The sequence below is a fragment of the Silene latifolia genome, chromosome X (assembly GCF_048544455.1).
Source record: "Silene latifolia isolate original U9 population chromosome X, ASM4854445v1, whole genome shotgun sequence".
NCBI lineage: Eukaryota > Viridiplantae > Streptophyta > Magnoliopsida > Caryophyllales > Caryophyllaceae > Silene > Silene latifolia.
This window is the reverse complement of record NC_133537.1, coordinates 312,750,805-312,777,557: the sequence shown is the minus strand read 5'-3', so window position 1 is coordinate 312,777,557 and position 26,753 is coordinate 312,750,805. Positions and strand designations below refer to the sequence as shown.

The 26,753-nt window shown below is 41.9% G+C and overlaps 1 non-coding gene across 1 annotated transcript; it reads left to right on the top strand.

Moving 5' to 3' along the window:
• Window positions 1–1,788: 1,788 nt before the first annotated feature.
• Window positions 1,789–1,895, top strand: LOC141626059 (small nucleolar RNA R71). The gene has a single exon (XR_012535788.1). It is a non-coding gene; the product is annotated as a small nucleolar RNA R71 (small nucleolar RNA).
• Window positions 1,896–26,753: the final 24,858 nt, after the last annotated feature.

Sequence of the window (26,753 nt, the reverse complement as noted above, 5' to 3'; positions counted from 1 at the left end):
TTTGAATGGAGCATCTTCAACTTTCTTCCTCCATTGGAGTTCCGATTTCTTCTTCTCATCTTTTCGGCTATAATGATCAATCATGAAACATGGCTCATGCAAACGAGGAGCTCTCATGGTTTTGTCAAGATTAAAAGTTATGCTTTCATCTCCCACTTCTAGAGTGAGCTCTCCATGTTTCACATCAATCACCGCACCCGCGGTGTGTAGGAAAGGTCTTCCTAAGATGATTGGAATGTTGGAATCTTCCTCCATATCAACAATGACAAAGTCCACCGGGATGAAAAACTTCCCAATTCGCACGGGGACATCTTCCCATATCCCTAATGGTGTCTTCGTCGATCTATCGGCCATTTGAAGAGTGATATTGGTACATTTAAGCTCTCCCATTCCCAACCTTTTACTTACCGAGTACGGCATGACACTCACACTAGCCCCTAGATCACATAAGGCTTTGTTGATCGTTGTGTCGCCAATGGTACACGGTATTGAGAAGCTTCCCGGATCCTTTAACTTTGGAGGTGAACTCCCTTGAAGTATTGCACTACTCACCTTGGTGAAGGCGATAGTCTCAAGTTTCCGGATCGACTTCTTCTTTGTGAGGATATCTTTCATGTACTTTGCATAGGCCGGAACGTGATTGATTAATTCCGTGAAAGGAATTGAGACTTCTAAGTTCTTCACAATTTCCATGAACTTTCCAAGTTGATCATCAAATTTAGGCTTGGCTTGACGACTTGGAAAAGGAAGTCTAATCACAATGGGCTCCTTCTCTTTGGCTTTGTCTTCATTTTTCTTTGAACTTTCTTCTTTTGATGATTCCCCTTCTTTGGACCTTGCACCACAACTTCATTCTCACTAGCTCTCACAACTTCATCCTCAACTTGCTCCTTCGGTGCTTCATACCTTGTACCACTTCTCAAGTGAATGGCACTAACCGTTTCATGTCTAGGGGGATTACCTTGAGGTGGTAATTGCCCCTTTTGTCTTTGTGAGCTCGAAGATGCTAGTTGGGTCAATTGTGTCTCCAACATCTTGGTGTGAGCTAGAATGTTGTTGATGGTGGTGTCTTTTGCTTGGCTATCTTTTTGCATTTGGGTGAAAAATTCTTGTTGATTCTTTTGCATTTGAAGGACCGCTTTTTGGACATCAAAACTTTGGTCATTGTGGTGATTGTATGGGTTTTGATTTTGGTAACCTTGGTTTTGATTGAAAAAGGGTCTTTGATTTTGATTTCTCATGGGTGGTGGAGTGTATGTTGTTTGAGGGTTTTGGACATTTTGGCTTTTGTATGAGAGATTTGGATGGAACTTGGTGTTTTCATTGTAAAAATTTGAATAAGGGGTACCACTTTTGTAAGCTTGGAAAGCATTGACTTGCTCGGTTGTTCCCCTACACTCACTTGAGTCATGACCCAAGGTTCCACAATTCTCACATATCCTGCTTGGGATTGATGAGGATGCCGTCAAGGCATTGACATGATGCTTTGTTGATTTTGAGTTTTCCTCAAGTCTAGCCATAGCTTGTTCAAACTTCAAGTTGATTGTGTCAATGTGAGCACTAAGTTGAGCACCCAATTAAGTAACGGTGTCCACTTCATACTTTCCTCCTCTAGTAGCCTTGCGAGGCCTACTATATTGCGAATTATGGACCGCCATTTCCTCAATCTTGTTCCATGTTTGATTGTCATCAACTTCGGTGAACATTCCATTTGATCCCATATTGAGAATGTTCCTTGAATCTTCATATAAACCATTCCAAAATTGTTGCACTAAAAACCATTCGCTAAGTCCATGGTGAGGACATGAGCGACAAATACCTTTGAACCGCTCCCAAGCTTCATACAAAGATTCTTCATCCCTTTGCTTAAAACCCGTAATTTGAGCTCTTAGCATATTGGTCTTTTCCGGTGGGTAGAATTTTTTGTAGAAAGCTAGAGCTAGCTTCTTCCAAGAATCTATTCCAAGGGTGGCCTTATCAAGGCCCTTCAACCATTGCTTTGCGGTGCCGATTAACGAAAAAGGAAATAAGACCCATCTTATTTGGTCTTGAGTCACGCCCGTTTGAGAGATAGCTTCACAATAATCACAAAATGTTTCCATATGAGAATGAGGGTCCTCACTAGGCATTTCCCCGAATTGGCTCCTCTCAACTAGTTGAATGAAGGCGGACTTGGCAATAAAGTTTCCGGTAAGATGTTGTGGGGTAGGAGTACCATTTGGTAGATCCTCCTCGGTGGGTATAGAGTGTGACGAGAATTTAGGCATTGTAGGTGGATTTTGTGTGGTATTGTTTAATGGGTTTTCTTCTCCTTCTATTGCGAAAGGATTGACAAACTCACTAGTGGGTTGAACAACTTCACCAACACCTCCCAAATTCCTCCTAACAAGTCTCCTATTATTCGTCAAGGTTCTTTCGATTTCACGGTCAAAAGGTAACAAATCTCTTTGTAACCTTCTAGACATGCAAAATATCAAACAACTCAAAAACAATTAGAACAAACCTTGAGGAGTTTTACTTCCCCAAGGTGAAAAAGACACAACTAAAAACAATAAAAGAAATCTTAAATCAATTAAACACCGTCCCCGGCAACGGCGCCATTTTTGATCGGAGCCATTTGGTGTTCACAATTAAGCATATGTGGTCGTTGGTCAATGGTCGATACAAAACACAATTTATACTTCACAAACAACTCTACAATTAGTAAAGAGGCAAGTAAAGGTCGGATCCCAAGGGACGGGTATTGAAATGAAGATTCTATTGTAACTAGTGGTGTCTAGGGGTGTCACAAATTGGGTTGATGTAGAAGGTTACTAAACTAAGATAGCAATGAAAATAAACTAACAAGGTAAATGAAATAAGGGTGTAAACAATTGATTAAAAGCACTAGGGTGTCATGGGTTCATAGGGGAATCATGGGATATGATCATACAAACATGTTCTCAAATTATAAGCAAGCAATTATTGTTGTGATGGATTGAGTTGGGTTATATCTTACAATCCTAGGAAAGTTTGGGTCCCGGAGCCGAATCTCTTGGATTGTACAACACCTACAAGTCGACTTAATCTTCCCTACTTAACACATGCATGGTCTAACAAGACTCGAGTTGGGTTATGTCTTACAAGTCAAGTTGAAAGGATAGAAGATGATAGTAAATGCAAGGATTCATAGGCTTAGCATTTCATCAAATATAACATGTGCATGTATTAAGATCAAAACAAGCAAGCAAATAAGATATGAAAGCATATTAATTTAAGCATGAATCATTCCCCATGTTGGTTTCCCCTAATCACCCATTAAACCCTAGCTAAGAGACTACTCACTCATTATCATATTGATCATGCTAGGAAGGTTGTCAATCATACTAACATAATGAAACATGATGAATAAATGAAAGTAATTAGCAATAATTAAAAAGGGATTAAGAGATTATACCTACTAATGATTCCAATAATAAAGCAAGAATAATAGAAGTACTTGAATCCTAGATTGAGAGGTTGTCAATCTCCCAATAATAACCCAAATAATCTTCAATTACCCAAAACAAAGTAAGAACAAGAGAGAGATTAAAGAACTAAAACTTGGATTAAAACTTGATTAATATTTGATTACAATATTGAAAAGAGATTTGATTGATATTAACTACCCTAATTATTGATAAGAAGAACATGCTCCTCTAATTAGACTAATGGGGTATTTATAGTGAAAATTAGGGAGGATGCATTAGGGTTAACTAAGGGCTAAACTAGTAATTACACTTTTTAAGTTGAGCAAGGAGCCTCCGGGATTATCCGAGAGAAGGGCTTCTCCATTTCGTAGCTTGAAGAACGAAATCAGCAGTCTTTGTCTTTGTGATCCGTGCGGGCCGGGAGTCGGGACGGCCGGATCTGGGATGGACGATCCGAGCGGATCAAGGAACAAGACGCTCGGATTGGGCATGGGGAATCCGAGCGGATTCCTGGTGAGGACGCTCGGACTGGCGAGGACGGACGGATTCTCTACAATCCGTTCGGATTGTAGTTCAAAGAACTTTCCTTCTTCTTTTTCTTCCCTTTTCTTCATGAATTCCTTGGGGATTTCCTTGGGGACTCAAGGATCCTTTTCTCAACAATGCTCTTCTACTATGCTATGTACAAAGGCCTTCTAGTCTTGTCTCTCCTTGATGCTTGGTCATTGAATATGATCAATTTAGCCTTGTTTTGCCATGAAAATGCAAGATTCTTACTCCTTTCCTACCAAGGGATCCAAATCTCAAAGAATATGCAAAACAAAGAACTAAAGATAAGAAATGACCCAAATAGGCACTAAAAAGCATGAAAACAATGGTAATTCGGGGGCTAAATATGCGCCAATTATGGTCGCATCAGCAGCTTCCTCTTCGCGATATCCCTCCAGGCCTGCACCAAAGGACCAAACGCTCCACGCTCGATCATGGCCCGCTCCTCCGCCGACAGCCGCTTGTAGTGCTCCATCGCTGTCGTGTAGCCCGAGAACGACCTGATGTTCCCGGCCTCCTATTGTGATTTGAAACAAAAGCTATCTTTAGTTTTGAATGAAAATCGAAAGAGTTTTGAACGAATGAATGAAAGAGGATGAGTAATGAGTAGTGAATTCCTATTTACCAAGCTCTTCACCGTCCTGTAAGACGGGTGACCCTCTCGCCCCACAAAAAAAAGCTCGCTCTCCCAAGTCTCAGCCCACGCGGAACTCCTCTCGGTGACGACCTCCTCGCCCAACGTTGGCCTGTCTCGGCCTCCTCCTCCTCGACAGACCTCCTCCTCGTGGACCTCGTCCCCGGCGGCCATCACCGCGGCGGAAAGCTTTGCTCTAAAGCCTCCTCGACAGTAGCAACGTCTATCTCCATGGGAGCTCTCTCAGAAGTAGAAGCTACATCACCTGCAACATTAAAGCAAATTTAGGCCGCGTCACGTGACGACAAGCCTTGGTTAAGGGATTTTCGAGCCTTCGAAAGCCCTGAAATCGCTCTTTTCTCGCTATCTTTGGCCATGTTCTCGCAAACCCGATCACTCATGTGGTAATTTGGGTCAAGTCAAGCCTAATGTGAAGCCTAGTTCCGGGTTCGAGTCGAAATTTCGGCAGCATTTCGTTATAACAGCGATTATGCGCTAGAAAAGTGTCCTGAAAAAGCCGTCACAAACCAAAATTCCGAGATGGTAGGAAGTTTACCCATCGTTCAAGGATCCCAAATATCAAGTTTCATCGCAAATGGGCAATCCTAAGGCTATTTTCGAAGCAATTTACTTTTAGTCAGAAACTGTCTCAAATTTCACTCAAAGGCTCAAAACTCAACGAAAATTCGAGACAAAAACATGGTTATGTTCCTTATATTACCAATTATCCATTTCTAATGTCAATTTGACAAGGCAAATGCATTTGGGGGAAAAGCCCCAAATTTTCGATCAATTGGGTCATAAACCCTAATTTTTTTGACTCAAAATTGAGCAAATATAGACGATTAATGCAAGAATGAGACACATACCTCGATTAGTCATGATTAATGCAAGCTTTTGGATCAAACCTTGGCGGAAATGATTGATTTTTGAGAGAGAAATTGGAGGATTTGTGTTTCGAAATAATGAAATGAACTTCTGATTATCGCGTTTTTACGCAGAAAATACACTTTGGGGAACAGACGCAGCAGGCGCTGCGCCTCTTCCAAGAGACGCAGCTCTTGCTGCGCCTCTTCCTTGTGTTCCCTCCATACGGATTTTCAAAAATTCGTTATGAATTCGTTATTTGTGGGCCCATCTTTGGTGCGCCTCTTCCCTGATGCTATTTTATCCTTTTGGTCCGTTCGATGATTTTCTTTCATTCCGGCCCGCATTTCCAAGCCAGCAAAGCCGGATCGTTGCATATTATTTATTTCTTCCAAGACCTTTTGCTTGTCACAACGAGCATTTATTCCTTCACAGAATTCGACACGCCTTCATTATAACGAGAGTAAGCGGATACACTTTCCCTCTCACGACATGGAGACTAATTCCCAATCATGTCCCCAGCGAGAGTAAGCGGACGTACTGTCCCTCTCAAGACATGAAGATCAACATCTACCTAAGCGATTTCTCGTCGCCAGCCTTCCACTTTGTCCCGCTATCTACGTATTTCCCGAAGACTACCCAAGCACCTTCTTCTTTCGGTTCCGCTTTGTGTCCTCGCTACTCACCTTATTTAATCCTGACGCCTGATCTTCGCTCAACAACTCCCATGTACCTCCGGAAGCATCTCGAGAAAGAAGTCTCGGGTATGGTCTCTTCTTATGGCTGGCGAGCCTCCTTACGTAGTCTAATGGACTTTAAACGACCCTCCCGATAGTCGACGGACTCTAAAATGTTCCCGACGACAGTCCTTGGCTCAGACCCCTTGAGCCGCCTCGCGTCGCCATAGTCGTCAGGTTGTAATCTTCGATTGACCTGATGGCTATACTTTGACTTTCGCCTTGTCCAAGCCTCAGTCAAAGTGGGGGCTCTGTAGATACCTCATTTCTACACCTCTCGCAAACCACCCGGTGATGATTGGGCCGCATGTTTGGTACGCGGAACGATTTGTGGCAGTTCGTAAGATTATCGTCAAGTGATTGCTCAAATATTAATGTCTACCTCTTAGTTGTCATCTACGTGCCGATACGGTCGTTTTGACAGTAATTAGAGTACATTCGAGTCCGGGCCTAAAACCGTCTCCATTTTCTCGATAACCGTTAAATCCGAGTCAGAATGTTCTGGAATGTTCCGGATATTTCTATTCCATATTTCACACTTTTTATCTTTTGGTAAACAATTTCCCGTAATATTTACATAAGATATTAAGGAAAACCGAATTATTTCCGTCCTACCATAACTTAAACACGGAAATCTTTCTTCCGCAGGAGGAAACCACTTGGGAACAGACGCAGCAGGTGCTGCGCCTCTTCCAAGAGACGCAGTACGCCGCGCCTCTTCCCGAGTCCTTTCTGCGTAATTTTCGTATCTTTTTCATATCTTTCCGAGATTCACTTCCAAAGTCTCTCAGAAAACCCTAATTCCTTCACGTGATTAGTATAAATAGGAGCCTTCGCTCCTCATATTTCTCACGCGAGTGTCCGCCCTTCTCTTCTCCCTTTGCATTCTAGACCTTTGTTCTTACTTTTTGGCGTCTACGTGCTTGAACATTCGACCACGTAAGCTCGGATCCTTCTGAGTACCAGCCTCGTTTGCATGACCGACCAATTTGACCAACTCCACAATCAATCAACTTAATTAATCTAATCGTTTTCCTCTTACGAGGGCACTTTCTTTGCATTCGCGTAGAGCATCACTAATTGATATCTTAGTCCTTCTCGTTTCGTCAACATGTAAGTCCGAGGGTATATAATCTCTCTTTTATTTATTGTATTTTAATTATTGTAATCATTATTGTAAGGTTTATGTCGGAAATACCTTTTGAAACCGATTTCTAAAACCGTCTTTAAAACCTCTTTTTACGGATTTCCGAGATAACCGTCGAGAAAGGACGCAAAGCTCGCTGCGCCTCTTGAAGGAGCGCAGCACTGCCGCGCCTCTTCGTGAGGCCGCCGATTCTGCTTCCTTTCTTCTTCGTTAAATCCTCTCCGTAATTAAATCGTGTTTATTTATTTTCATTTGTTTGTTAATTCTTTGACACACAATCACATAATAATTTCACATGTATATCATTAATCATCATCATTAGTTCGTATAATTCATTGTTAAATCCGACTTAAATCCCTTATAATCAATATTTGCGGGTTTTCGTCATTAAATTCAATCCGGGTTGTAGAAATTCAATTCATCAATATTGGGTCTCTGGAATTCATCTTTGACATATTTGCATCTGTTTATTATTGTCACCATCGCATATTTGTCACTAATTCGTTATAATTAATCTGTTTTATTCACTCATGTCACTAATCAATCATTCTTTCGTGTAAATTAATTAGTTATATTCCGTCTCATCCATGTTTTGTTGTTTTTATGACCCATTAATCACATGTAAATAACATATTAATCACTTTCATCCCAAAGAAATAATTTAATCAATCGTTAAATTTACCAATTGATATTAACAATTCGCAATTCCGCTTCACGGCCTGAATCGTGTCAGAACAGACGCAGCGTCTGCGCGCTATTCCAAAGGACGCAGCTCTGCTTTTCGCCCGGTTGAATTCTCGCTTCAACTCCGTTGTTGCTTGACCTAGTTTATTTAACATACGAATAATTAATTATTAATCGTATTATCACCTTCTGTTCTGTTCGTTGATTCTTTTATTATTTCGTTTTCTCAAATTAGCCGTTTTAAAGGTATTTTCGACATAAATCGCCTAATCCAATGTAATTAATGTAATTTTCATTAATGCAATTTTCCTATTATATTTATCATATTTCTTGTACCATTTGTATTTTTTCACATGTAATTGAGCATTAAATCCTACTTCGACCCAATTGTATGTTAATTACGTGTCAACCGACTTAGTTAATTTCTCACATGTTAGGATTAAAACTTGGATGTTGCATTGCATGCATATAGCCGACGATATATCGAGTACGAATAACTTCCCTAATCATTAGTAGAGGCCGCTATCGAGGCGGGCGGGATTAGGTGTTCGATCAAAAGAGCTTCCTAATACGTACCCTCACCCCTTACTCCAGATATCTGTGAACACCCGTGTTCATTGGCATCCACGAGAGTCATTCTAGACATAAAATGCTAAGGGTAACGATTGCTTAGTGTTCATGTCACTACTTTGTGTCTTGACATGACACGAGGTATTCGAACGGTTCCAATTTTCCATAAAAATTGGTGGCGACTCCATACAAAATGCAAACGCTTGTTTCTCCTCTCTCCCAAGCGCCCCCGTGGGCGCCCCTGCTGTCCACAAAAATCAATGTAAGGAAATTGTTTTTCCTTAACTTTTATTTTTATGCTTTTATATTTGCATGCATGTTACATAGATCACTAAAGTGATAAATTATGAGATAATTTAATTTTTATTAGAGAGTCTAATATGGATCTATGATCTTTCAATTTATGGATATATTTTACCAAAATATATAAAATTAAATTATGGAATAAATATCTGGAATACTCTAGGACATTCCAACTCGGCATTTTAAGCGGTTTCTTAGAAAATGAAGCGGTTTTTGACCCGGACTCCAAATGAACTCTAATTACTGTCAAAACGACCGTATCGGCACGTAGATGACGACCAAGAGGTAGACACAAGTATTTGAATTATCACTTGATGATAAACTTACAGATTGTCATAAATAGTTCCGTGTACCAAACATGCGGCACAATCATCACTGGGTGGTTGGCGGAAGGTGTAGAAATGAGGTATCTACAAAGCCCCCACTTTTACTGAGGCTTGGACAAGGCGAAATTCAAAGTATAGCCATCATGTTAATCAAAGATTACAACCTGATAACTACGGCGACGCGAGGCGGCTCAAGGGGTCTGAACCAAGGACCTATCGCCGGGAACATTTTAAAGTCTGTCGAATATCGGGGAGGGTCGTTTAAAGTCCATTAGACTTCGTAAAGAAGCTCGCCAGCCATAAGAAGAAACCATACATGTGACTTCTTTCTCGAGATGCTTCCGGAGTTGCATAGAAGCTAAAGTTAAGCGTAGGATCTAAGGTTAAGCGTAGGAGCTAAGGTTAAGACCTAAAAGATACATAAGGATTGTGCTAGGGTGTGGGGACCCTTAAAAAGCTAGGTGTATGAACCTGGGTATACGAACCCAAAAGGACGGCTGGTGTGAGAACTTCTGGAGAACGACACCTTTGCCGAACTCTGTGAGAAAACAAATAATATTGAGGGTAGAAGGACGTCGGTAGAAACTGCTGGGGAATCTGCTTGCGTCGGTCTCAAGCGAACTCTCATTGGGGAATATATTGACGATTAGGAACATCTTGATCTTCAAGAAAGAAATCTTGAGTGAGCAATACTGTAAAATACTGCCGCACTGGGGAAAATATGGATGACTCTGTCTGGATTAAATCATTCCTGGGAAATCTGCTTGTATCTGCCTTCAAACAAACCCCATCTCTCGAGAAGTGCAATCGGTTGTCATGAACTCTCACTGGATAATAAAGTATCGATAAAGGTGTGTCTCAACACCGTCGAGAAAGACGAAGAGACTTGACTGGTAGTGGTGCGTCCTAAGCACCGCTGGAAATTCGCTCGTTGTTGCAAGCGAAATCCTAATAATAAAGGAATAAACTTGTGAACTAGGTTCAACAAAAATCCTTGCCGGGAGATAAAATATCATAACGGCTTTGCAGTCCGTTTAGCAAAATACGCGTCTGGACGAAAAGATCGCCCAAAAAGACCAAATATAAGATATAAGGTGTCGGAGAAGAGGCGCACACAACTTGGGCCCACAGATAACAAACTTATAACGAAATTTTAAAATTGAGCTGGGAAGACGCTGGGGAACAGGCGCAGAAAGTGCTGCGGCTTTTGGAAGGGGCGCAGCTAGTGCTGCGTCTTTTCCTGGGCTTGTCCCCGTCCGGGTAAAAACACGATAAACCGTGTATTTTATTCATAATTTCAAAACACAAATTCCTTTCAAATTCTCTCAAATTTCAACCAAAAACCCATCAAAATTTGATCAATTCATTCCTTTAATCATGACTAATTGAGGTATGTATCACATTCTTGCTTTTAATTGGTGTTTTTGATTGAATTAGGACCAAAATTAGGGTTCCCCCTCCCCTTAATGTCAAAAAAATGGGGGTTTCGCCTTTAATGGATTTGTTTGATAAAATTGACATTAGAAACGGATAATTGGCAATATTAGGAACATAATCATTTATTCTTTATGAATTTTCGTCAAGTATTGAGCATTTGGCGAAAATGAGACGGTTTCTCAACTGTTTCGAAAATTGCTTCGAAAATGACCTTAGGATTGTCCATTTTTGATGAAATTTGTTGTTTTGGAACCCTTGTGTAATGGGTAAACTTGCTATAATGTCGGATTTTTGATTTGTGACAACTATTTCAAAACACTTTTCTAGGGCATAATCGCTATTGTAGCGAAATTTCGACTCAAACCCATGACTAGGCTTGAACTTGGACTTAACTTGACCCAATATTCCACATGTGTGGTTGGGTTTCGAAAGAAGTAGCCAAGGATGGCGATAAAACCCCTTTTTAGTGCTCGAAAATGCTCGAAATGACCTCAAAATTAAAGGACTTGTGAAGGCTTGACACGGCCTTGCTTACTTTGATTTTTGCAGGCGACATACCTTCTATGTCGGGGAAGGTTCCCATGGACGTTGAATTCGACCCTTCTCTTGATCTCGTGGGTGGAGAGAGAGAGGAGGTGATTGAGGAGGAGGCTGAGGAGGTCCCGAGGAGGGCCAGCGTGGGACGAGGCGGACGCCAGCTTGTGGGTGCACCCGAGTGGGGTGAGAAATGGGATAGTAGACATATCATTTGGGCAGAAGAGAGCCACCTGTATTATAGAACGGCGAGAAGTCTGGTAAGTCTCGAACTTGTCATTTCTTTATTACCTTTCCCATTTGTTTGCCGTTTCATTTCTTACTTGACTTGGTCTAAAGATAACTTCGTTTTGAATTAATATAGGAGGCCAAGAACATGAGGTCTTTTTCCGGCCACTTGACGATGATGGACGCCTTCGAGAGACTATCGGAGGAGCAGAAGGCCATCGTTGAGTTGGGAGCCTTTGGGGCTTTGGTGGGAGTTTGGATAACGATCAGGGAAAGGAAGATTTGGGCTAACCTTAGCCTAATCCAAGCTTTCCTTGATCAGTACTGGGATACGACCTCGACTTTTAATATGCCTTTTGTAGAGGTAGGGGTCGATCACTTTAGAGGACTACAATATGATCTCGGGTCTGCCGTGTGGAGAGGAGACTTTGGTGTGGCCGTTGACGGCCATGAGAGTAGACTCGGCCGAGGCGAGGAGGCTGATCGGCTGGAATCTGGCGGAGGGTACTGCCAGCGTTCCCGGGTTGGTGCCGAGTTCTTACGTCAGGGACTATTTTGCGGGTAGGACCCTGGCGATGGTGACAATGGATGGGAGGAAGGTGCCTCCCCCTCTATGTACTGCAGAGCAGAGGTCTCGCTTGTGGCTGTGGTGATTCTTGTCTTCGATTTTCCTTGGAGACAAGGGGAAGAGGCTGTCGACGAAGCTTCTTCCTTTTCTTTCTGACTTAAGTAGCTTGGGTCGGTGGGACTGGGTTACTCCTGGCTTTGCGGTCCTTACTCGCTATATGAGGGCCATGGTACGTCCAGAGTTGATGGAGAAGGGGACTTCTCCTGCTACTGTCGGTCCTGGACTCTTGTTGGAGGTATGAACCTTTCTTTTTCATTTATGAAAGATCATTATTTCTTTCTTTCTTTATCTCTATTGAATTATGAAAGATCATTATCATAGAAAAAATAAATGATTATTCTGTTTGCAGGCATGGGTGTACTCCTACTTTCCCAGTTTTATGCCCAAGAGGACGGAGCCCGAGCCGAGGGCGTACCCCGTTGTGAGGGACTGGGTGGTGTGCCATAGGAAGCGCCAACGCTCTTCTTACGATGTTTGTCGGAGGGGCGTGAATGCCCTGAAGTTGGAGGACGTAAGTGCCCTTTTGACCCTGTTTGATTATTTCTTTTCATTTGTATTTAGAAGTGATCATAAGAATGACCCCCCTTTCCCGCTTAGAGCCGATTATAGGAATGACCCCTCGCTTGCTTATTTTAGTGGGTGCCCAGACCTTGGGAGGACTACCTTGACGCTTCAGCATTCGTGGCCGAGGTCCTTCGTCCTAGGAGCTCGAGTCGGTTGTTGCTGAGGACGTCCATGGGACCTGTGTGGTACCTGGCCAAGCGTTTGATTCGGCAGTGCTCTCGTGACACCTACGCAGTTCCTATCGATCCTCCATGGACGCTGTTTAGGGAGCCTTCTGACGCCGAGAGAGAGGCTGACTTGGCGGACGCGAGCGGCGACGCCCTTCTCTTTCCTGGCGAGGAGTACTCCGAGTTCGTTCACCGGAGGTTGGCGTTTTGGCCGATCGTGGTAAGTATTTTACATTTTCTATGCTGTTGCATTGATTTAACAAATGGCGAATGATCGTCAAATAAAGAGCTATTTGAACCTCGTAGGAGATCGAGGTTGCAGGCGTCGAGCCCCCAGCTTACCCAGAGACACTCGAGTACATTGACGCGGCGGGGATGACGACGATCTCGGAGATCCGCGACTTCGACGAGGAGGTGACAGACACTGGCTTGGAGGAGTGGCAGCACCTAGTGAGAAGGGTAAGCCCCCAGTTTTGGCTGTCTTTATTGTTTTACTGCATAAGAATGCGCCTGTTTCTTTTTGAACCTTTTTTATTATTCTAATTCAGGTGGCACCGTCTCAGTACGTGGCGTTGTAGAGGATGGCCAACCAGCTGGGGGCGAGGACGATAGGTATGAACCTCTCATTCCCTTTCTTGTTTCGTTTGATATTTCGAATTTTATTGCAATACAAATGTTGCTTCATTTTATTGAAAAAATAATTGAAATGAGGCATTTCTTCATCATTTGTATGTAGAGAGAGCGCGACCTAGAGCGCGAACTGGCGTAGTCTCGGGAGGAGACGACTCGTCTGTTGAGGGAGCTGGAGGTCAAGGACGCTGAGATCGCTGCTCTCGAGGCAACCGTAGCTGAGTTGAGTGGCCACCAGGACTAGCTGCCCTTTTTGTTGTTGTCTTGTATACATTTTGTACATTTTGGACTTATTTTGGACTTTTCGGACCTGTTTTGGGCGAAAGCCCCCAGTTTGATGTACATATCGTCTTTTAGTTGTGTATATAATGGCCTGAGTGCCTTTGCTGCTGGGTGTTTGCTGTTTCTGCAGGTTAGCTTAAAAAAACAGATTTGGTAGGTGACGGTTTATGCCGTCATGCTGCCAAAATTTACATAGAATTTACACGTAAAACACACAGCATACAAGTGGCCTAAATTGGCACAAAATGAAAAAAGTAAAAAAAAATGTGCCCAAAAATGAGCAAAAATGACAAAAATGCATAGAAAATGCGCAAGAATGCCCAGAAATGAGCAAAATGACCGGACGTTAGGGAGGGCTACCCCCCTAAAAAAACTTAAAAAAGAAATGTCTAATCGTGAAAAGTGTTGAAAGGGAGAAGTGAAATGATTCCCCTAAAAAAACGAAATAAAATAAGATGAGTAAGTGTGCTCGTTTGGCAAAAATGTCGAGTTCGTCTCGAAAAACGAACCCGAAAAGAATTAGGAAACATAAAACAAGGTAATTTGATGGAATTACCAAAATAATATCCTATAGGAATAGGAAATTATAGCAAAAAACAAATTAGGAAAGATCCAAGCTGAAAACACGGGAAAAAGGCATGGCCTGCTGCGACTCTTCGAAGAGACGCAGCAGATGCTGCGTCATTTCCCCAGTTACTCAGATTTTGACAGAAATTAGGAAACAACGAATAGTATAAATAGAGACTTCGGGGAAGTTTTTATTCACACAATTCCTTCTCTTTCTTTCGTCTATCACATAAAAGCTCTCATATCTTCTCAAAAAAATTTCAAAATTATGGATGCTTTTGAAAACCGTCTCAAGGAGTGGTCAAATGAGTTCACAAATGTTGAGAAACATGACATGAGTGCTTTTAATTTGGGATCGATCTTGAGTCTCAAATTAGTGAAAGTTGTGAAGCCTTTCTTGGATGCTTGTCTTGAGTATTGGGACCCAAATTTTCATGTGTTTGCCTTTCCTGGAGGCGATATTTGTCCTTTCCCTGAAGAAATAGCTGCTATTGGAGGATGGGACCCAGAAAATGCCCTCGCTATACACCTTAGCTCTCAAGGATATAAAAATAAGTTTAGGGACTTGCTTGGATTGACCAAGGCTGAGGTGGACCGTCTTGTGACCCCAAAAGGCGTTCGCAATTTTTGACTTTATTGATCGATTTATAAGTAGGAAGGACCCTTCTATTTCTTATGTTGCGAGGCACAGAGCCTTCGGGTTTTGTCTACTTCATTGCTACGTCCTTCAAGGGAATGTTGATAAGGAGATGAGAGGTGATCCCCGCTTTCTGAGCCTAGTGGAACAAATGGAGCTGCGCAAGAGCCCATCATGCCTTTGCTTATCGGTGACCATTCTTGGTTTGGATAACAAAAAGGCCAACTGCGAGCTTCCTTATTTGGGAAGTCTCGTCATTCTGCAGGTAAGAACCTATTTGTTTACATTTCAGCCGTTTATTTTTTATTTTTTATTTTTTTCGGTTGATTAAGGGGGCATTAATTCCCGTCTTCTTTTGCAGGTTTGGCTGATGGAACGGCTGCGGTTGATCGAGCCCTCAGTTAATGTGCTAGGATATCATGCTCGATCAATTGCAATGAGAACTAGGCTCTACATGGTGGACTTCACTCGGGTTTGCAATTATTGGGAAAATAAATTGAAGAGTGAAGGAGGTCCCCTAATCCGGGGGATTGTGCCATGGTGGCATCTAAGGTCAGTCACTGGAGTCTCATATTTGGATTTGACACGGTCAGTTCGTGTCCCTGGCTTGGAATTCATGATTTGTATTTTTCTGGAGAGACTGAAGAGGCAAGTGGGCCGTAAGCAGAAAATCCCAAAACTTGATACCGTTCCTCAAACTACATTGGCACACACTACGGAGTCTTGTCAAGAGTGGGTAATTAGGTGGGCTCAGAGAAACATATGGTTCATACCGGTTCGTATTGGCTCCTTATGGACATTTGACTCATACTTGTAATGGAGAAAGGCTGGTACTCCAGAAGAACATGAGAAGCTGAGGAAGCACGAGCCTGTGGATTACAAAATTCGCGAAGTAGCAAAGGAGAATAAAAAATACTTGACTGAAGAGGAAGAAGAAGACAGATTCCTAGTTACTCATCCGTCGAAGAAACCGAGAGCTGGTCCTGTCGTAGAGACGGTGATGGATCAAAATGGTAGGGCTAGACCGCGAGAGAGACCGTTGGTGATTAGGTCAGAGATAGCACAAGAGCGCCCGACTCGTGGTTGAGACAAGAAACATGACAAAGGTGAGAAAGGCAAAGGGAAGATGGAAGAATAGCCTTAGTCATTTATTATAGTATTATTAATTATTTAAGTTGTAATAAACGGCGGGATTTTTAGAATCCTAGCCTAGCATTTATTTCAACATTTTATTTTATATGTATTTGGCGTATTACTATTATTTATGGAACAATGAAATAAAAGATTTATTAGTTAAGAAACTTGTTGTGATTTTCTTTTATTATTCTTGTCGAATTTCAAATGCAAATGCAAATGTCCTTCTATTTACATTAAATAAATAAATAATGGGTTGTATCCCGTGAAGGATTGCCTATGTATTCATTAGAAAAAATGAAATCAAACCCTGTGCGTAGTTCGAATAAATGTAAAAGAATAATTGTTCAAAGCAAGAGCTTGTAATGAACTTAGAAAATAAGCACGAGCTTTACTTACTCCCAAAATACAATTCAATTTATTTGATGATATAAGGATGCCGAAATGTCAAAATGCAAGAGCATAGTGACATAAGATTTCTTTCAGCGGGCCAAGGGCCATTTCTATTTCGTGTCGCATGAGCGGCACATAGGTTACGCGAGGCGCGTTTCTGTCCTATGCAAAGGGTAATATCGATTCAGTTGGTCCAAGTTGGTAGGGTTAGCAAATTCATTCCCATCTAGGTCTGTAATCTTAACCGCACCCCCCGAGAGTATGGACTTGACTAGGAAAGGTCCGGCCCAGTTAGGTTTAAACTTTCTGTGTGGATCGACGGGTAGGAGAGCCCTGACTGATTTGAGCACCGGGTCTCCTTCTTTGATGTTCCTGGGCTTAACCCACTTATTGAAGGCTCGTTTGATACGCGCCTGATATGTCTGCACATTATGTGATGCCCGCAATCTTCGTTCATCCAAGAGGATACGTTCCTCATATCTATCCCTATTCCATTCAGCTTCTGGAACTTGTCTTTTGAGCAAAATGCGTAGGGATGAAATTTCTAGGTCTAATGGTTGTACAGCTTTCATGCCATAAGTTAGAAAGAAAGGAGTGGCCCCAGTGGGCGTCCTAACTGATGTGCGATAGCCCCATAATGCAAAAGGTATTTTGCCAGGCCAATTTCGATAATTGTCGATCATTTTCTTGAGGATCATGACGACATTTTTGTTAGCTGCCTCAACCGCGCCATTAGTTTGAGGTCTATAAGGTGAGGAATGGTGGTGCTTGATTTTGTATTTGGCTAGCAATTGTGCAGCTTCGGCCTGGAAATGTGACCCGTTGTCACTAATGATCTCATGTGGGCAATCATATCGACAGATGATATTGGTTTGTATGAACTTGGCCACATGTTTAGCTGTAAGAGCAGTGTAGGATGCTACTTCGACCCATTTGGTAAAATAATCGATAGCTACCAAAATAAAACTGTGACCTCCTGTTCCGGCTGGAGTGATCTTCCCAATGATGTCGATTCCCCAAGCAGAAAATGGCCAAGGAGATGTCATGGTGTAAAGCATTGAGGGGGGGGGACATATTGCACATTCCCGAAGATTTGGCAATTATGGCAATGTATGACGTATTTAATACAATCTGACTCCATTGTTGTCCAGTAATATCCTAGACGTGTGATTTTCTTTGCCATCATGTGTCCACTCATATGAGGACCACACTTTTCATCGTGAACTTCTTCAATCACTTTCCGTGCCTGTGATTGATCAAGGCAACGCAAGACGACACAAAGAGGTGTTCTTTTGTACAATTCTCCCTGCATGAGGAGGTATTGAGAGGCTAGTAGGCGTACGACGCGTTGTCCCCTCTTATCCATATCTAGTGGGTATGTACCATTAAGTTTGAAGTTTAGAATGGCTTGGAACGAGTGTTCCTCTGGACTCTCTTCCTCATCTGCAAGGTGGTGTACATAGGCTGGTTCTGACCACCGTGTGATGCATAAAGGCTTTCCGACCATGTTGTCTGGCATATTAATCAAAGATACGAGTTTTGCAAGAGCGTCTGCAAATTGATTCTCTTCGCGAGGTAAGTGTAGATAAGTGACCTGATCGAAGAATTGTGCAACTTGATCTATCCTAGCCTGATAGGGTGCTAGACTTTCACTTCGAGTTTTTCTAGAACCTGTAACTTGGTTTATGATCAAGGATGCATTTCCGTGAACTCGAAGATTCTTAATGCCTAAGCTTCATACTCTGCTGCATTATTTGTCACCTCGAAGTCGAGTTTGACAGATAGTGGTGTATGCTCGCCTTCAGGAGAAATGAGCGACACTCCTATTCCGAATGCTATTAAATTCGATGCTCCATCAAAATAAAGGTCCCAAGAGTCTCCATTGGTCTGTAGGATGTCCTCGTCTGGAAATAACCATATGTCTATGGCTTGTGTATCATTGATAGGATTGTCTGCAAAGATTCGGCAATTTTGCGTCCCTTTATGACCTTGAAAGGTACGTATTTAAGATCGAACTCTGAGAGCATTAAGGTCCACCTTGCCAAACGTCTATTGAGGACGGGTTTCTCGAAGAGGTATATGGCAGGATCCATTTTAGAATAGACTTTGACAGAGTAGCTAAGCATGTAGTGGCGTAGTTTCTTTGTTGCCCACACAAGAGCGAGGCATGTCTTTTCGAGAGGCGTATACTTACACTTGTATTCTAAGAACTTCTTATAAAGGTAGTAGATAGCTCTTTCTTCCTTTCCAACAGTCTATGCGAGCATAGCCCCCATGGCTGTTTTAGTGACCGTGAGATATAAACCAAGAGGTTGGTCTCGTTGGGGAGGCATTAGCAATGGTGGCTTAGCCGGTATCTCCTTAATCCTGTCAAACGCCTTTTGACAGTCATCGTCCCATATGGTATGATCTGTTTTCTTGAGTTTCTTGAAAATGGGTTCGCAGATCATAGTAAGCTTTGATATAAATGGGCTTATATACTGTACTTTGCCTAGGAATCCTCTAACCTCCTTTTTTGTTTGGGGTTGTGGCATTTCGATTAACGCTTTGATCTTGGATGGATTAATTTATATTCCCCTATAGCTGACGACATATCCCAGAAGTTTGCCTGAAGTTACTCCGAATGTACATTTATGAGGATTGAGTCTCATGTTGTACTTGCGCCATCCGAGGAAGAATTTGCGAAGGTTATCGATGTGCCCCTTCCTATCTTTGGACTTGACGATCATATCATCTACGTACACTTCTACTTTTTTATGCATCATGTCATGTAGTAAAGTGGTCGCAGTGCATTGATATGTAGCTCCAGTATTGATTAGCCCAATTGGCATAACTGTATAACAATATGTGCCCCACCGAGTGGCGAAGGCTGTCTTATGCATATCTTCCATGGCCATTTTGATCTGATTATACCCTGCATACCCGTCCATGAAGGATAACAATGCATGATCTGCTGTATTATCTACCAATATGTCGATGTGTGGTAGAGGGAAGTCGTCCTTAGGACTTACTTTGTTCAAGTCTCTGAAATCAACACAAACCCGGATTCGCCCATCCTTTTTGCGCACGGGGACTATGTTAGCCACCCAATCTCAATACTCGGAAACTTTGATGAACCCGACTTTGAATTGTTTATCGACTTCTTCTTTGATCTTAAGAGCCCATTCGGTCCTCATCCGGCGAAGCTTCTGTTTTACAGGTTTGAAACCTGGTTTGATTGGAATTCAATGTTCTACAATATCCCTGTCGATCCCTGGCATATCCTTATAAGACCAAGCGAAAACGTCCTTGAACTCGTGTAGGATGTCGATGAAATTTGCCCTTTCAGTTGGGTTTAAGGTCGTCCTTATACTAAGTTCTTGGGGTTCTAGTTCAGTTCCTACGTTGATGGGTTCAGTGTTCTCTATAACTGGTGCCCCTTCCCCCTCTTGTAATATTTCTTTAACTATAAAGGAAGGTAATTTGACTGAGTCTGGGTTAGGATCATCCTCATTATCATCGTAAATAGAATTGCATTCAGAAAAACACAAGGAGTAAGTAGAATCTGATTTATTCATATTAAATTTTGAAAACAGCTGAAACAAAGAAGCCATCTGTTCAGTATTCAGCGGTGGTAAAGGGATAGCTGCTGGGACATTTCCCAAGCTACTGCTACTATTCGATGCTACGCTAGGAGAAACGAGGGGATGAGGAGTGACGACAGAAGAAGATTCTCTAACGACTTCTCTAGACTCAGACTCTGATTCTGACTACGACTCCGACTCTGACTCGAATTCGTTGTCTTCAGGTTCTCCTTTGAACATCTCTCCTTCTCCAGTAGTAACCTTGAAGAGCTTTCCTTGGTTATTAGTCCATTTGATCGACTTTCTCCATCCTTTCTGCTGATTCGAACTGGTGTCAGTGATCAATGCTGTGGGGTTGAAATGGCCATCCTGAAGTATCATGGTAATGATATCATCCTGCGCTGCCCTAACAAATCGGTCTTCCCCAAACAGAAGACTAACGGCCTGTTCGTCTAAACAAGGTGTTTGACGAGTTTTGACGGTAGGAACCGTTTCTGGAGGGATGAAGTAGCAATCGTGGAAGATCTTGATTCCAGCTAGTTGCATTCCTTTATAATGCCAAGGTTCGGGAAACTCATGAAAGTACTCCTGACTCCCTTCTCTAACGAAGTATCCATTTAGGGTAGGGAGATAGGGTCGCATCTGGATTCCTCTATCTTTACAACTTTGGAACTGAGTAAGCATTTCTAAGGCTTCTGCTTTCGTGAGTTTGTATCCCAAACCCAATGGTATCCTTTGAGAATTTCCTTTCTTATACGGCGCAAAGGTATTTTTGTTGGCAGGGTTTAATGGCATTCCTGGGAAGTATCCCTGGGACTTGGGTATGTGGTTGACCACTAAATTGGAGTATGGGTTGAAGTATAGAGGCTCCAATTTGCTCTCTACAAGGTTTATGCTCTGAAATCCCCCAAGCTCATATACTGGGTCTGCGACCACCTGGTTGCTTGACATTTTCTCTATTACAGCCTTGATAGGTGACGAAATGATCGTCACTACTTTGCCATTTAGGGGAATCTTAATCTTCTGGTTCAAGGTGGATGTTACCGCTTTAGAAGCGTGAATCCAAGGTCTTCCCAGAAGTATATTGAAGGATGCCTCGATGTCCACTATTTGAAAATTGACCTTTCGCTCGATTGAACCTGTGGATATAGTGAGGTTGATTAGCCCTACTACTTTGCATCGTGTTCCATCGTATGCTCGAACACCTTGGTTGGTAGGAGTCCAATCTGATTCTTTCATGCCCAACTTATATGTTGTCTTTAGTGGTATGACGTTGACTGCAGAGCCATCATCCACCAAAGTCATTAGTACGTTCTTCTTTAAGCATGTGACCGTAATGTATAGAGCGAGGTTATAACTGGCGCCGAAAGGAGGCAGGTCCTCATCTGAAAAAGTAACTAGGTTACTGGTCGGACTCACTTGGAGATTTAGTTTTCGGTTACTTGTCGTTAAGAGCACCTAGACCAAAACAATATTTATAACTTCACAAACAACTCTACTATTAGTAAAGAGGCAAGTAAAGGTCGGATCCCAAGGGACGGGTATTGATGTAGGATTTTCGATTGCAAGTAGCGGTGTCTAGGGCTGTCACGATTTGGGGTTGAGATGAGAAGATCACTAAACTAAATAGCAATAAAAGTAAACAAGCAAGATGATTAAAAAGAGATGTAAACAATTGGTTAAAAGCACTAGGGTGTCATGGGGTCATAGGGGATTCATGGGAATTGATCATACAAACATATTCTCAAATTATAAGCAAGCAATTATTGTTGTGATGGATCGAGTTGGTTTATATCTTACAATCCTAGGAAGGTTTGGGTCCCGAATCCGAATCGATTAGATTGTACAACACCTACAAGTCGACTTAATCCTCCCTACTCAACTATATGCATGGTCTAATGAGACTCGAGTTGGTTTATGTCTTACAAGTCTCATTGAAAAGGTAAGTGATGGGTAGAAAATGCAAGGATTCATAGGCTCGCATTTCATCAAACATAACATGTGCATAAGTTGAGATCACAACAAGCGAGCAAATAAATTATGAAAACATATTAAATTAAGCATGAATTATCCCCCATGTTGGTTTCCCTAATTACCCATTAACCCTAGTTAAGGAAACTACTCACTCATTATCAAGTTTAACATGTTAACAAGGTTGTCAATCATATTAACAAAGCAAAACATGATGAATAAATCAAGATGATTAACAATAAATAAAAAGAGATTAAGAGAATTATACCTACTAATGATTCCAAAATAAAGCAAAGAATAATAGAACTACTTGATGATTGATTGGAAGGTTGTCAATCTCCCAATAATAATCCAAATAATCTTCAATTACCCAAAATAAAAGATGAACAAAAGAGAAATTAAGGAAATGAGATTTGTATTAATATTTGATTAGAAGTTGATTACAAGATTAAGAAGAGATTAGAATGATATAAACTACACTAAGGATTGATAAGAAGAACATGATTCATCTAATTAGACTAATGGGGTATTTATAGTGGGGGTTAGGTACACAAATTAGGGTTTACTAAGGGCTTAAATGACGATTAAGTCCTTGAGGAATCACTCCTCTCAAAAAAGATGCGAGTCTCCTTTTTGTCGGTCTTTCATAAATATGCGCATCTTCCATGGAGGGAAGAAAAGGTCGTGGGGGCCTGTAAGAGAATCCGGGCGTCCAAGGTGTCGAGACGGGCGGATTTATGTGTCTCTGGACGGGCGTCTTGATGGCAAAGACGCTCGGATTCCTCATGTCTTGGACGGGCGTCTTGCCTAGTTGGACGGGCGGATTGTGTTCCAGCCTTCTTTTCTTCTTCCAATAATCCTCCGGGATTTAGTCGGGGATGCAAGGATTTCTTCATCATTGCCCATCTACTATAATATGTACAAAGGCCTTCTAGTCTTGTCTTCTCTTTGATGCTTGGTCATTAGATTCGATCAATTTAGCTCTATTTTGCCATGAAAATGCATGGTTTGCACTCCTCTCCTACCAAGGGAACAAAACCTCAAAGAATATGCAAAACAAAGGACTAAAGATAGTAAATGGCCCAAATATGCACTAAAAAGCATAGGAACGAGGCTAATTCGGGGACTAAATATGCTCAAATAATGGTCACATCAGTTATGTAATTCAACTGAGTCTTGGAAGACCAAGTTGACTACGTCATCTGGCGTAGAGTTGTGCGCCACGTTCAATTTAGCTAATGCTTGCAGTAAAGCTTGAAGATGGGGAAATGAACTCGCAACTAGTTGCCAGACTGAAAGATCAACCTTTGTCTTCTGCAGTTGCTTTCGTAAGTGGTCAGTAGATGTATCATCGCCATCATTTGGGGTGATAACATTGGTGTTAGTTACTGGACTATTAGCCGTAGGACCGTTCTGAGAAACATTTTGATATGGGCGTCCTGAATGAGTAAGGTGGTCTATATATTGATCTTGCTAACTTTGACTATATCTTCACTAACCTTGCCTAAATAGTGTTCTGTGAGGTATTGATCTTCATCGTCATCGGACCATATTCCGTTGACGATATTGAGCTCTCTCAACCTGATGATTTCAGCTTCTAGACTGATTATTTTCTCGACTAGATTGTCAACTACTGCGATTACCTCTTGCATTGTATACTCCTGAGATAGACGTGGATTCAGTGGCACGTTTTCCTTAGGTGTGGTGCTTGGGTTGCGTAGGGACGCCACTACAGCTTCCAGCTCTAAAACTTGCCTACTTACAGTAGTTGCCCATGCGATAAAGTCGGCAATGGTAGGAGAGATGGTGGAATAAATTTCCTCATCTTCTATTGCATTAATCTCATCCTTGACTGGAGAAATGAAGTGTGAGCAATCCAAGGTGGATTCTTCATCTGTGATCATCAGAACTCCAAGAGGATTCTAAGTATTGTTAGGCTTCCCTCCGGGAGGTATGGGTAGACGACCGTCTTTAATCATATCCTGAAGGACATGTTTCAGTTTAAAGCATTTCTCCGTATCATGTCCCTTGCCTTTGTGATATTCGCAGTATGCGTTCTCATCCCAGAATTTAGATTTCTTCTCCGGGTCAGGTGTAGGTCCTATGGGTTGGAGTTTACCTTGTTTCATCAACCTTTTCAAAGCGTTGGAATATGAATCACCAATGTTCGTGAACTTCCTTTGCGGGTTATTCTTCTTAGATGATTCGACAAGGTTAACCTCATCGGTCTTGCTAGTAGAGCCATAAGAACGACTCGTTGAACTCTGATATCCTCGACCTACCGTTTTGGACAAGAGTCCTTTATGGATGTCGTCTTCAATTCTTGTCCCTAGAACAATCGGGTCTTTGAAAGACTATATGTTATGGTACCTCAAATGGTTTGCATAAATAGGTCTCAAATTATCCATGAACTTTTCCACAAGATTGGCTTCATCTAGACGTTCAACAAGTTATGTGGTAGTCTTCCTCCACCTACTTAGGAAGTCGGTGAAGCCTTCTTTCTCGTTTTGGGTAAGGAACTCTAGAGTGCGTATGTTGACTTGGATCTCAACATTATCCGCGTATTGTTTAGTGAACTTAATTGCGGCATCGTCCCAAGTGCCAATTTTCTTGTGTTCCAAAAAGTAAAACCATTGCTTAGGAATAGTGTCGAGAGATGAAGGAAAGATCATTGGGAACATCTCGGGTTTGATGCCTTTGATAGACATATAATATTTGAAGGCACGAATGTGGTTCAAAGGGTTTTCATGCCCCTTGAACTTTGGGATGTCAGTCATGTTGAAGTTGGTTTGAAGTTGAGCATTTATCGCCTCATACTTGCGATTATTCTCCCTGTAGATGTCATCTCTCTTAAGGTACATCAGTTGCTCCTCCAAGTATTGGAGTCGCTTTTCAGCTCAGTAGGACCTAGTGGGGGTTGACTTCTGGTTGTCCAACAAAAGGTGGAAGGTTATCATGCACACCCATGTCGGGAACGTCATTCTCTGCAGGAGGAAGTCTAGTTTCTACAGCAACAATTCAGCCTTCAATAGCATTGAGGCGAGCATAAGCTTGGTCTTGGCTTGTTTGGAGACGGACGAGCGCAGCTAGGATTAGATCATTACCATTTTGAGGTTGTCTATTAACACTTTCATGACTAGTTCTAGGCATCCTGGAAACTGGGGATAAGAGATCGATGACGAATCAAAACACGATCGACCATTTTAGCACACTTACTCAAAAAAAGACTCAACTTGTGAAGTGGGAGTGTGCCACTGTGTTAAGTGAGGTTTGAAAATGACAAGTTTTGAAATGTTTGTCCTAGGCAACTGTAGTATAGTTGAGTGCTGACTTGAGGTGAGTTTTTGAAATGGGTTTTGAGGCCCGAATTTTGACTGGATATTTGGACAGAGTTTCGACTCATTTTGCGCTATTTTAGACCACTTTCGAAAATATTTTCATTTTAAAAGGGATTTTGAATTACAAAAATTTCGTCATGGTTTTGTTTACAAAATGGTGATCACATATGATACAAGCATTCATACAGTCATTATAACGGTATGCTGAGTGCATTTAAAGGGTTTTGGTTTAAAAAGGTGGGTTGCCATACCAAGCAATCAAACCCTGGTCTGTGGAGAGGTCCGTGCCAAACATGAGTAAGGTCGGTTCCTAGTCCATTTCCTCGAGTAGTGAAAGCTCCTGATACAAACATGAGTATGTACCACGGTATGGTTGACATCAATCGTTCTCTATCCTTAGGCCCAGATAATAATTTGGACCGTCTAGATGGGACGATTGGTCGAATAGGTTGGGTTGGACATAGGAAAGCCGAATAAAACGACCTAAGAAGGTTGAGTAATGAAAACCGACAACTGTCTCGTATAAACTATTCCCTAACATCGTTCAAGTTTCACCCTGGGTAACACGTAAGTGTATAATCCCCAGCGGAGTCGCCAAACTGTAGACATGGGCCAAACCGCGGAGCGCGCGGAGGCGTTTGGAATGAGCGTGCATTTTTGGAGTTGCCACCAATTTTTGTGGGAAATTGGAACCGTTCGAATACCTCGTGTCAAGTCAAGAGACAAAGTAGTGACATGAACACTAAGAACTCGTTACCCTTAGCATTCTATGTCTAAAATGACTCTCGTGGATGCCAATGAACACGGATGTTCACAGATATCTGGAGTAAGGGGTGAGGGTACGTATTAGGAAGTCCTTTTATTGAACACCTAATCCCGCCCGCCTCGATAGCGGCCTCTACTAATGATTAGGGAAGTTGTTTATAGTCGATATGTTGTTGATTATATGCATGCAATACAACAAACAATACATTAGTCCTAGCATGTGAATTAAACTATGTCGGTGAACAAATAATTTAGCAATTAATTAATTATGTCGAATTGGATTTAGAAATAATTACACATGAGAGACAAGTAAACAAACTATACATAAATAAATATGACAAATAAACAGCGGTAATTAAAATTACAATTAATTACAACGATTCATTTGATTTACGTCAAAAATATGTTCGAAACGGAAATTTGAAGAAAAGAAAAGAGAGAATAATTAGGGCAATAAAATAGGACAGATTAGGGGTTATATTACGATTAGTAGTTAATTATACACATAATTAGAGACTAGGTCAAAGAGAGAACGAAATTTCAAGGACAGAACTCAGCTCAGAACAGGCGCAGCATCTGCTGCGTCCCTTCTAAAAGGCGCAGCTATTGCTGCGTCTGTTCTTGAGTTGAGCTCTGGCTGTGAAGTCAG